This window comes from Ziziphus jujuba, chromosome 5 (assembly GCF_031755915.1).
Source record: "Ziziphus jujuba cultivar Dongzao chromosome 5, ASM3175591v1".
In the NCBI taxonomy this organism is placed as follows: domain Eukaryota; kingdom Viridiplantae; phylum Streptophyta; class Magnoliopsida; order Rosales; family Rhamnaceae; genus Ziziphus; species Ziziphus jujuba.
Genome location: NC_083383.1, coordinates 5124154 through 5133701, shown reverse-complemented (window position 1 = coordinate 5133701; position 9548 = coordinate 5124154). Strand labels below are relative to the sequence as shown.

The 9548-nt window shown below is 32.7% G+C and overlaps 1 pseudogene; it reads right to left on the bottom strand.

Annotated features, from left to right (window-relative positions):
- Nucleotides 1-1493: 1493 nt before the first annotated feature.
- On the bottom strand, nucleotides 1494-4108 carry LOC125420137 (DNA-directed RNA polymerase subunit alpha-like; annotated as a pseudogene).
- Nucleotides 4109-9548: the final 5440 nt, after the last annotated feature.

The following is a 9548-nucleotide window of genomic DNA, read 5'->3' as shown; positions in this document are numbered from 1 at the left end:
TTTTAATTTTTTTGACACTCATAGTTGAAGTGAATTTTCTGAAGATAAAATGGATTATGCGAGTGTGTGACTTGAACTATTGATTGGGCTATGCAGAATATATGCCCTTATTTGCCACATATGAATTAACAACTAAAATAAAAAAAATGTGTCTTTGTTCCAACCACCATGTAAGCCCCATACAGAGGTTTATGCTAGTTCGTTTGAAGAGAATCTTTTCTATGATCAGACTCGATCATGTCGTGTATGAATAGGCTCTGTGAGATCCAATAGAAAGAAAAAATGAAGTGATGTGACATAATCCCGGAGTATGTTCTATATATTTCACTTACTTAACAGTATGGAAATGTATTCATTTCCTTTGCATTGACTCGATTTATTATACTATCGAAGTGAAACAAGGGATCTAAACAAGAATAAGAAGAATAGGGGCTAAACTAGATTAGTAACAAGTAAATCCTTTGTATGTACAAAGTTTTGATATTCTTGGGGATAAAGTCCAATTACAAGGTCTGAGATGGCCCAGAAAGTACTTGATCATGATTTGTAAGCCTACTCGGGCATTGAGCATTTATCTGTAAGAACTGAATTCCTTACAATGGATGGTTGTTGAAACTTCAAAAAAGGAAATTTGGTATGTTTTTTCTTACTCTTACATAGATCATTCATATAGGTGTGGATACCATATCAATTTTTTATTTTTTATATGGATCTATTTGGTTCGTTTAATTCGTGCTCGAGCAGATGATGAAAAATTATCATGTCTGGTTCTTTTTGGGGATGGATCTAGAATAATTCACCTATCCTAGTAACAAAAAAACCTGACTTGAACAATCATGTATTAAGAGCTAAGTTGGCTGAAGGGATGGGGCATAATTATTATGGAGAGCCCCCATGGCCCAACGATCTTTTATATATTTTTCCGGTAGTAATTTTAGGTACCATTGCATGTAACATAGGTTTAGCGGCTCTAGAACCATCAATGATTGGCGAACCCGTGGATCCATTTGCAACTCCTTTAGAGATAGTGCCTGAATGGTATTTCTTTCCCATATTTCAAATTCTTCATATAATGCCTAATAAATTATTGGGCATTCTTTTAATGGTTTCCATACCTGCGGGGTTATTAACAGTACCCTTTTTGGAGAATGTTAATAAATTCCAAAACCCATTTAGTCATCCAATAGTGACAACTGTCTTTTTGATTGGTATCATAGTAGTCCTTTGGTTGGGTATTGGAGCATCGTTACCTCTTGATAAATCCCTAACTTTAGGTCTTTTTTAAATTGATTCAATTGTGAGAAAAAAAAAAAACAACATGATGTGTGTATGTAGTGGATTGTCACTTCAAAGTGAATTCTCCATAGATACATTTATTTATTCAATTCAATTTTGGATCTATTCCGAGCATATGGAATGTGCTAAAGATTCAAAACTCATTTTTATCTTTTTTTTTTTTTTTTAAAAAAGAAGAAGAAATAATCCATTAAAATTTATGCAAAATGCTTTTCTATTTCTAGAATGTCCAATATATGTTATATATCTTCTATGCATAAATGTTTCATTTTCATAAGGTCTTCTTCACTATTATTCAAAAAGTCTAATAATGTATGTATATTGGACCTTTCAAGGCAATTATAGAACCTGGGGAGCAACTCTAATTGGTTAATAAAAATAGATTTCAATGCTATTTTGTTTTGACTTTTACATGGTTTAGCCAATCTATCATGAAAAGTAAGAGGGGGTAAAGTAACTTTATGTTGGTTTTTTTCTAAATGGAAATTTTCTTCTTCTGCAAGTAAAAGGGGAATAAATAAATCAATCAAAATTTTGGGAAGCCTCATGAAGTGCTTCTTTAGGAGTTAAACTTCCATTTGTCCATATTTCGAGAAAACAGTATCTCTTGTTTTTCATTCCCATTCGCATAAGAATGAATACTATGATTGGCATTTCAAACAGGCATGAATACAACATCTATAGGATAACTTCCATCTTGAAAGTTATTTGGCATTTTATACAATACTCCCAATGCCTTCCAAGTTGTAATTCAATACAAAAATTAATTGGTTCTGTTAGGTTCATTTTAGGCTGTATATTATCAATGATCTCCACCGAAGGTGGTAAGATGATGTCTTGAGTAGTTACATATCGGGGACTGATACGAACCTAGGACGACCTGCTCCTAAACCCATATTATATTAGCCTGGATCTAATTATGTTCAAGTTCTAATGGTCACCTTAACCCCTAACCAACCTGTGATTAGAAACCTTGGTATATAATGAAGACGCCACAATAGGTGATGGAAATCCTATTGATAAGTCAAAACCAAAACACTCATTCACTAATGGTGTTTTAGCTGTTCAAAAGAACAAAGAGAATTGAATCTCACAAATAATTTTCTGTATAAAATTCAAGCTTCCTTCTTATTGAAAAATAAGCCTTTAAATAGGCTATAAAGCCATGAAATAAAACCCTAAAAACAAAGGGAAAACCGGCCATACAAAGTAGTTTCCTATGGTGGCCGAAATTCTCACTCCTTTCCTAATCTAATTTGGATTAATTAATTCCTTTATTTTGAATTAGGAATTAATTAATTTACAATGAAAATAATAAAATAATAACTTTCCTAAACTTATTGTTCCAGAAAATAAATAAATAAAAACTAAAAAGTAATGGTAATTTCCTAAAACAAAAAGTAGAATCAAATTAGGAAACTAAAATACTAGCTTTTTGACTAAGTTGACTTTGACCAATCTTTAACCTCTTTGAGCTCCAAATCAGCTTCTATATGCTTTTTAGAATGCCAAATAAGCTTATTATGGAGTCCCACACGTTGCCCTTGCTTGGAGAAAAGAGAAAAAGCCAACTCAGCAAAATACAGTAAAGCCAGCACAAAATACAGTAAAAAAAAGGCCAAATTTGAAGCTGTCCGTACAACCCCTTTTTGAGTGCCTTTGAAGCTGGATTGACTTGATTCCATATCATCCTAGACCTATGTATTGAATCCATAAAGAGTTGGAACCATTTCATGCTGTCCGTTGTCCATATTTGCACCAAAACTGCTACCCGGGTCCGTATCGGCTTCCACCACTTGAATGCTTAGAATAGGCTTTGTATCTTCAAGTATGGATAAGATCTATTGAGAATTGATTACCCCCTATATAAATACTCCCAGGTTGTCCTTAAATCTCTTAATTTGAGCTCTTGTGATTGGCATGGTCTTCATTCGTGTCGGGTTAGCACCCCAACGGATTATCGGTTGTACGGGCTTGGGCGGAATCATATCAGGGACCTTTGACATAAATAGACGCATCGCGAGTTCCATAAAGATTACTTCTCGATGAAATTTCTTTCAAATTCATTAAAATTTCATGTACAGATTCTTGAATACCCACTACGGTAGAATATTCATGTGGTATTTTATTAAATTTTGCGCGTGTGATACATGTTCCTTCTATTTCTCCAAGCAAAGCTCTTCTCATCGGAATGCCTATGCATCGGCTTGGGCTTTCATAAGTGGAGCTAGAATAAAGCGTCCATAATAAAGATGCTTACTGTCTACTCGTAATTCTACACACTTCCACGTAGTGTCTGAGTAGATATTGTTACCTTCTAGTGAACCATAGTAATATTATTTGATTAGATCGTTGAATTATTCATTTCTCTTGAAATATCTTCAATGTTTATTTTTATACACGTCTTTTTTTTAGGAGGTTTACAACCATTATGTGGCATAGGGGTTACATCTCGTATGAAACTTAATAGTATACCACTTCTACAAATAGCACTTAATGCCGCATCTCTTCCATGACCGGGGCCTTTTATCATGACTTCTGCCCGTTGCATACCTTGATCCACTACTATCCGAATAGCATTTCCTGTTGTGGTTTGAGTGGTAAATGGAATCCCTTGTCTTGAACCCTTGAATCCATAAGTGCCGGTGGAAGACCACAAAATTACACGACTCCTTACATCTGTAATAGTCACAATAGTATTATTGAAACTTGCTTGAACATGAATAACTCCCTTTGGTATTCTACATGCATTTTTACATGAACCAATACGTCTATTCCTAGGTGAACCAGTTCTTGGTATAGGTTTTGCCATATTTTATCATCTCATAAATGTAAGTCAGAGATATATGGATATATCCATTTCATGTCAAAACAAATCCTTTATTTTTATTTGTGTATTTGTACAACGGTTTGTTTAGATTTACAGATTCCTTTTTTGTTTAGAAAGATTATCCTTGTCTTTGTTTATGTCTCGGGTTGGAACAAATTACTATAATTCATCCCCGCCTATGGATCGGTTGACATTTTTCACAAATTTTACGCACGGAGGCTCTTATTTTCATATTTATCATTCCTTAACTTAATTCTAACTTGCTTTACTGGAAGAAAATAAGCTGCTTATAGTTTTTAACTTTGAATTTTATGCCCCAAAATATGAATGTTGAAATTGAAATACCATCTAATCATTGGAATCTTTTTTCGAAGTCTATAAACTGTACATCTGCTGGTTGAATCATAATGACCTGCTTCACTTTTGCTTCGATTTTCTTGTCGTACACGTATAAAAAAACTACTTATAATCGTTCCTAAAACATAATCTAGAATCAGATTTTCATTATCTAAATGAATTCAGACTATACCATTAGGCAGTCATGCAGTAATTCAACCTTCATGAATCCCTTTTTTCTTTCATTTTAATTCAAACTCCTTGAGGTATCCACTAATATGGGACGGGTGATATTAGAAAACTGCCCTCTCTCTTCTTCTTTTTTTCCATAAATATGAAAGTTCTGCATATAATTCGCATATCAAAAGGATTACCAAATACACAAAAGTTCTTCACCAATTTCTTTTAATTGAGACTCTTTGTTTGTCATTATATCCCAAGAAGTAGAAAGAATTACAATCCCTATTCTGCCTAAAAGTCTAGGATTTCATTGATAGTTAGAATATATTCATAGACTGGGTCGAATGATCCGTTTTAAATTTAAAACAGCTTTATATGGTCCTTTCCTATTCCTTTTATGTCGTAGGGTTAAAACCAAAAAATCTTTGTTGTTTTCTGCATGTGTCCCCATGTTTTCAATAAATCCTTCTCGTAAAAGGATTTTAACAATGTTTTTAGTGATGTTAGTAGATGGTATTCGAGCTGTTCTTTTTTTGTTTATGTCAGTAATAGTGTCTTTATTCATGATAAACTCAGATTATTGTCGTACTCAAATTTTGATATAATCAACATGCTCTTTTTTCTGTTTCTTTATTTTTTAATTATAAATTCTTAAAGGCATATATGTGAGACATAACCAAACCACTACTAATAATAAATCTCAATTTACTAAATAATCTTAATCAATTTCAGTTAAATACTCAGTTAAATATTATAACTATATTAATTATATTAATTATGTTATAATTAATTATATTAATTATGTTATGGTCTCTTCTTATAATACTTCGGGTGCTAATGTAACTATTTTAGTGAAATTAAACTTTCTTAATTCCCGAGCAATCAAGCCAAAAATTCGAGTTCCTTTTGGATTTCCTTCTTGATCAATAACGACCGCAGCATTGTCATCATATCGTATGATCATACCGTTCTCACATTTGAGTTCTTTACAGGTATGTACAATTACAGCTCTGATCACTTCTGATCATTCTAGAGGTGTATTTGGTACTACTTCCTTGATTATAGCAACAATAACGTCACCAATTTGAGCATATCATCGATTACTACCTCCTATGATTCGAATATGCATTAATTTTCGAGCTTCGTTGTTATCTGCTACATTCAAATGGCTTTGAGGTTGAATAATTTTTTTATTTCTTTTTGCAATTAATACAAAGGGAAGTAAAAAAAAAAAAAAAAAGGAAATGTTGTTTGTTCAAAACAAAAAAGGAAAGCTACAATTAATTTTTTTTTTCATTCGAAAAACCTTTTCTTTTGGTTTTACGTTCCTATACCGAAATAATGAATTGAGTTCGTATAGGCATTTTTTATGCCGCTAGTGAAATAGCCCTTCTTGCTATATTTTCTGCTACTCTGTTCATTTCATAAAGTATTCTACCATGTTTGACGACAGCTACCCAATATTCGGGGGATCCTTTCCCCGAACACGTACGAGTTTCTGTAGGTCTTATTGTAACTGGTTTGTCTGGAAATATACGTACCCATACTTTCCTACCGCGGCAGACATTTCATGTCATTGCTCATCGATCAGCTTCAATTTGTCGAGATGTGATCCAAGCGGGTTTAAAGGCTAGAAGAGCATATCAACCGAAGCAAATACGATTACCTCGATAAGATATTCCTTTCATTCTTCCTCTATGATGTTTATGGAATCTGGTTGTTTTAGGGTTATAGTTGATGGTTGTTTATTAATTCCATCTCTATTACAGAATTGGACATGAGAGTTTCTTCTCATCCAGCTTCCCGCGACTAAAAGGATTAAAAAGTAATATCTATGTATTTATATTTATGTATTTAATGAATAATATACTGAAAAAATATATTGATTCATGAGATTTTTTGAAATTTCATCTAATCTATTAGAAATTTGTATATCTTGTTTTGATATATAGCTAAACATGGATTTGATTTATATAGAATTTTTATTTAGAGATACATTTAGAGATAATAGTATAGATAAAGGCATTTTGTTATAAGGTTAACAATCCAATAAAATCAAAATTTTGGCGATTGGATTGTTACTATTTCAATATTCAGTTGTAGGATTAGTCTATGAAATGACCTTTCAGAATAAATGAATTGGTTTCTAGTTCATTCCGCCATCCTACCATACAATGAATCATTAAGATTCGTTTTCAATATTATCTTATCTATTCACAGGTTCTATTGTTCCCATCGCTTTTTGATTATTGGTTAAGTCTGACTTCTACATCAGAGCCCCTAGCGAAATTTGATTTGTTCTCTAGTCAATCCTCTCAGTATTTATTGGCTCGGGGCTTTTTATTCTTTTTCTATGAATAGATTTGTATAATTATAGACCAATTAGTGTTAATGCTTTATTACATTCCTCGTTATGAGATGAATCATAGACCCAATCAGTATTAATGCTTTATTACATTCCTCGTTATGAGATGAATCATAGACCTTACATATTGGAATCATATATCATTGATATATATATATATATATATTTTTGCTCTTTCTCTCGTCCTTCCATTTATCCACATAGTTTTTTTCTCTACAACTCAGACTCAGATTAGTTTTTTCTTTTTTATTGTTTGTTTACGCAAAAAAGATTTCAGTTGCTACGTTGATATGACCAATATATCATATCTCAATCAGTTTTTTATATCCAGATAATGCGAAACGATGAGCTGGTTATTAGTTTTATATTACTTCTATATCAATATTAGTTCTAGAATAGTTATTTGTTCATACTATGGGCTGGTACTTCTTTCTTTTTTTTTTTGAATCCTAATCCTTAAAAAACCAAAGAGTCACACACTAAGCATAGCAATTATATCAAATGAATAACTGAATTTTTATTCAACCTTATAGAATTGTTCATTTTTGTTTTAAGTTAAGAGAAAAAGAATGAAAGAATTTGTCATTTTTGGTTCTATTACTGGGTGGATAGAATAGAACTAAAGATAGGTCAAGTAAAGGCCTATTATTCCTCTTCTATAAATATCCAAATTTTGATGCGTAATACCCCATAAATAGTTCGAACTGTATAGGAACAATAATCAATTTTAGCTTGAATCGTTTGTAAAGGGAACAATAATCAATTTTAGCTTAAATCGTTTGTAGAGGGACCCTTCCTTCTTTAATCCATTCGACACGTGCAATTTCTTTCCCATCGATACGCCCTGCAATTTGTACTTGAATTCCTTTTGTACCTGCCTACTCAGTTAATTCAATAGCTTTTTTTTATTACTTTACGAAATGAAACTCTATTTTTTAATTGTCCGACCATATATTTTGCAAGAATATTAGGGTTTCCATAAGGGTTTTCAATTCTTGTAATAGCAATGTTGAGTTTTTGGTTCACACAATTAAGTTCATTTTGTACATTCATCTATAATTCTTCGATTCATATTTGAATATCTATACATGAAATTCCCTCGACACTAGAAGATATTTTCATATTTTTTGGTACATAATTCTTGATACAGTTTCGTATTTTTTGATCTTCTTGTAGATCCTCCGAATAATTTATTGGTTGTACAAACCAAAGAGAATGATGACCTTGGGTTGTGCCAAGTCTGAAACCCAGTGATTTATTTTTTGTCCCATAATCTTGTTGGAGTTTGGTGTGGCTTCGGGTTCACTTGGCCAAGAGTGTTGTACACAAAGTGTTAGCCTTGTGCACAACCTTTGATCCGGTTTTTTGGTTTGATGTTTGGGTGATTTTTGTGTTTGTTTTTTGTATGGTGATATTTAATATTGTTAGGGTTTTTGTTTTGAATGAAGAAGAAGAAGATGAAGAAGAAGAGAAGATGTTAGAGTAGGCCACACAAAACTAGACAGCACACTAATTTGTTTTTGCTTTTCATTCATTTGTTGCATATATAGATACAAAACTTGTCTCATACATGTGAGGTGTGTGTGGGACCAAATGAAAGTCTTTAAAATTCAAAATTTACTCTTTTCCCACTCAAAATTATAATACATGCCCCATTCAACCACCAACTTCACATGTGAGTGCATAATCATGACAAGAGTTGGGGAGATTTTGAATTTCAAACAACTGTCTCCACCTAATCCTGTACCACTACTTTGACCAGATGGAAGGCTGGGATATATTCATCCAAATTGCTTGAATTTTGGCATGTGGTATGTTGAAATATCAAGGATGAAATCTTGAGAATACCAAGTCCAAAAGAATTGACTAAGGCCTCCAATTAATCACAAACCCTTGGGCCATAACTGCTGAAAATCTCAGCAGTTATGCCAATTTGCAACCTACATATCTTAGGCTTCCCAAGGCATTTTTGAGTCATTAATTTGTCTATATTTTCATTTACATGTCTATTACAACAAATCCAAAAATCATAAGTTTGTTCTAAAAGCTCAGAGAACTCTAGCCCCAACAATGGACCTATGTTGCTCGAAACACTGTTTCCAGCACATAGCCATTTTACAAAATAAAATCAATACCCAACAAAGAGACAATTCCTAAGCTAAATACAATAAAACTTAGGTATTCGAAAGACATTAAAAGGAACATAAAACATAGACATAAATATTACATTAGGTCATTCAACGAAATATTTCTTTTAAAGAAAGAAAGAGGGTGCAAACCATGGTGGATTTTGGTTTGCACAAGGTGGCAAGATTACCACCTTTTCAACACTCCTCCTTGGTAATCTTGCAAGAGACATTAAGGAGAGTCCTTAATGCCTCAAATCTGGTCTTTTCAAGTGGCTTTGTGAAAACATCTACAAGGTTATTCTTCGAATTCACATACTCCAAATAGACTTCTCCAAGATCTTCAAACTCCCTAAAGGAATGATATTTCACCCGAATATGTTCTTTTCATCCATGTTATACCGGGTTCTTGGCT